Source organism: Elephantulus edwardii, unplaced genomic scaffold (genome assembly GCF_000299155.1).
Source record: "Elephantulus edwardii isolate Elephantulus edwardi_28Jun2011 unplaced genomic scaffold, EleEdw1.0 scaffold00031, whole genome shotgun sequence".
Lineage (NCBI taxonomy): Eukaryota > Metazoa > Chordata > Mammalia > Macroscelidea > Macroscelididae > Elephantulus > Elephantulus edwardii.
This window is the reverse complement of record NW_006399781.1, coordinates 1,291,803-1,295,927: the sequence shown is the minus strand read 5'-3', so window position 1 is coordinate 1,295,927 and position 4,125 is coordinate 1,291,803.

The following is a 4,125-nucleotide window of genomic DNA, read 5'->3' as shown; positions in this document are numbered from 1 at the left end:
GCACTCCTTTCCTGATTTTGAACCATGCAGTGCTTCCCTGCTTTGTTGTGAAGACTACTTTCTTGTCCAAGTATAGGTTTAGCATAGTCACAATCATGTGTTCTGGGATTCCCATTTTCCTCAAGGTTAGCCACAATTTTTTGTGATCCACACAGTTAAGTGCCTTTGCATTGTCAATGAAACAGAGATAGACATTCTTCTAGTACTCTTTGCTTTCTGCCAAGATCTAACATTGGCAATAATATCTTTAGTGCCACAGCCTTTTCTAAACCCAACTTCTATTTCTGGGAGTTCTTTGTCAATGTACTGTTCCGGTTGTTTCTGGATAATCTTTGACAGGTTTTTGCTAGTGTGTAATATTAGTGATACTATTTGATAATTTCTACACTCTGTTGGGTCACCTTTTTTTTGCAATGAGAATAAATATGGATCTCTTTAAGTAAGTTGACCAAGTAGTTTTTCCTCCAGATTTCTTGGCACAACTTGGTGAGTACATCCAGAGAAGCATCTCTTTGTTTAAATATGTCAGTTCATATTTTACCAATTCTTCAGGCTTTATTTTCTGCCAAGGCCCTCAGGGCAGCCTGAAATTCCTCCTTCATCATCATTGCCTTTTGATCATATACTTTTTCTTTAAATTCCTCTGTGTCAGCCACTTCTCTTGGTACAGTGACTCTGTATACTCCTCTTATTTTATTTTTTATTTTGGGGTGGTTTTTTTCCCCAGTTCAAAATAGATTCAGCACCACAGCAAGATAAAGGTAAACAACCCAGTTGCAAAATGTGCATAGGATATGAACAGACACTTCATCAAAGAAGACATTCAGATGGCAAACAAACACATGAAGAAATGTTCAAAATTCCTAGCTCTAAGAGAGATGCAAATCAAAACAAGTATGACATATCATCTCAGCCAGTAAAAATAGCAAAATTCAACAAAGCAGCAAACAACAAATGCTGGTGAGGTTGTGGAGAAACTGAAACCCTTATTCACGGTTGATGTGTAAAATTGTATAACCATTATGGAAGGCAGTATGGTGCTTTCTCAAGAAGTTGGAAATAGAAATATCATTTGACCCAGAAATTCCACTACTGGGAGTATACCCTATAGCACCCAGAACTGCCACCCAAGCAGATATATATACACACCCATGTTTATTGCTGTTTTGTTTACAAAAGAAAAGAGGTGAAAACAACTCACGTGCTCATCAACAAACAGATAGAGAAGGTGTGGTATAGTCACACAATGGAATACTATGTAGCACTGAAAAACAAAAACTTGTGAAATATTATCCAAAATGGGTGACCATGGAGGACATTATGCTGAGTGAAATATCTCAGTAGCAAAAAGACAAATATGGCATAATGCCACTGTTATAAAACAGGACTGACCTGAGGTTGGGGGAAACTGAGAAAAGAGGAGATATATAATGCACATGACATTGAAACAGACAAGGGAGAAAACTGTATAAAAGTAATATATGATTAGATATTACTGGAATGACAAGAGTTCAGAATATGAGCTGCATAGTAAAGTGATCTGGGCCAGAGGGGGGAGGGAGACTGCATAACAATGAAAGAACATTTCTCCCCCCCTCCCCGCAAAAAAAGGTGATCTTGGCAGGAAAGAAAATGTGCAACAATGAAGGATTTGAAACCCATGTTCTTTAAACTTTCATTAAAATCTCAATTAAAAAAATAGATTCGGTTTAAAAAGTTACCTTGTAAAAAAAAATCATTTTAAACATCACAATGATGAGCATCTTATGTCAGGTAAACAGGAACCAAGACTGATGTGAGGAGACAATACATTTACAACTTCCATCTATTCTTGAGAATATACATATAAACCAGAAAAACAGTGAGAGATACGTTGGGCAAAATCTTGAAAGATTCAGGAAGCATCAAAAGATGAAAGAAAGACACAGAGTCACAAACAACAAGAAATTACTGACACTGAAAAATTTCAAAAATTCCAAATGAATAAGAGCCATTTGTAATGAAGGAAGAAGTTCAAGCTTTACTGAAGTTATTGGCAAAATACAAGGCCCAGGAATTGGGAGGAGCCTGAGGAAACAGCACACTTGGATGGAAGTCTCTCAGTGATCCCTAAACCAGATGGCAGCAGTGCAGAAAGTTGTGTGAGAAACTGGAGGAGCAGCAAGCTATATAGAAACGGGCCACTAGGGAGACAGTCATGGCACAGAGAGACTGATGCAGCATGACATGAACAGTAGGAATTTGAGTTAGAACTTTTATTAAAATATTATCTTAAGAGCTACAGGAGCATCGAGCCGCGGGACCCAGCCAAAGCCAGAAGCAGCCAGTTGAGTATCTGTAGGACCCATCCGCCAGCAGAAAGAAGGTTAGTGGGAAATTGACTGAGTTCTCTTAAGCCCCACTAGAAATAAATAGGCCTGTTGGAATTTGAATAAGTTTTTTTGTGCATCAACTGACTGCTCAGGATCAGGCGGGCTGGTAGGAATTTAACTGAGTTTTCTTGGGCACTGCCAACTGCCCAGGAGAATGCCCAGAAGTGATTTAGCCAGTAGGAATTTGACTGAGTTTTCATGAACAATGCAGACAGGCCTAAAGCAAGTGGGTCAGTGGGAATTTGACTGAGTTTTCTTAAGCCTCACTAGACCCATGGCCCTGCTGGTGCAGGGGCACTAGGGGAGAGCAACTAGACAAGGACCACTGAGTGAAAGCCACCGGGTAGGAGATGGACAGCTGGAATTTGAGTAGGAACCCTACGTGTGAGAACACCCAGACAGCAAAAATCTGAGTGAGGTCTCCACAAGTGCCTGACCCACCCCTGTGGTCGCCCTCCCCACCCTGAACGTGCTCCACCCCTCATTCTGCTCCACACCTGTGCCTACACATCCAGTCAATCAACTTACCTTTAATCCAGAGCACCTTGATCTGACTTAGCTACAAAAGGCTGCTCTCACAGGCCCTCAACTGAACTTTCTCTTGAGTCAGAAGTTCAGAGAAAAACAGAGGTGGAGTAGCTGCCCGCTGATTTCTAGAACATTGTCAAGGAAGCAAGCTATTCCACACAAGCACAAAGTAAGATGTCACCCCCAAAAGCTGACATAGTATCAATAGATTTCCAGGAGCCAGAAAGTCTGATGGAACTTTCTTACACAGAATTTAAAAGAACAATGATTGAATATTTTCAATGGATGAAAGACAAACTTGAAGACTTAACAGAACACAGCAAACAAAAACCAGGAGGAGGCTAAAAAACAATACAAAACAATGCAGATAAAATAAGCAAGGCATTAGTGCCACAGAGAAAAGGAACCGTGACACAAAATATGAGGTCCAATGTTTCAAACACTGTCAACATGATGGAGGGACTCATGAGCAGAGTTGAAGAGACTGAATACAGAACAAGTGAAATAGAAGATAGAATTGTTATTACTGATCTGCTAGTCCAAAAAGCAGAATCACAAAGGAAGTAAAAAAGAAAACATAAGAATAATGTGGGCCACCTCAAGAAAAATAACATGTGCATCATTGAAATCCCAAAATAGAAAGAAGCAAATAAAGGCACCAAAAAAGTTGTGCAATAATTACTAGAAGAAAACTTCCCAGGCATAATGAATAATGAGAAAACATATATTCAAGAAGCTGAGCGAACACCACATAGAATAGACCCCAAAAGAAAAATACCAAGGCATGTAATAGTTGTAATTGCCAGAACCAACGAGAAGGAGAGAATTCTGAAAGCAGCAAGGGAGAAACAAAGAGTAACCTATAAGGGAGAGCAGATAAGATTAAATGCCAATTTCTCAGCAGAAACCATGCGAGCAAGAAGACAGTGGAAGGACATATGTCAAATACTCAAAGAACACAATTGTCAATCAAGAATACTGTATCCAGAAAAATTATCCATCAAATATGAAGGAGAGAGCAAGATATTCCCAGAAAAACAGAACCTAAGGGAGTTTGTGAAAATAAGACCAGCAAATAAGACTCAACAAAGATATTGAAGAATTAAAATATACAATAAACTAACTTAATCTCATAGATATTTACAGGCTAATGCACTCCCCAAAATACCACAGTATACCATCTTCTCCAAGGTGCATGGAACATTTCTCCAGAATAGATCACATT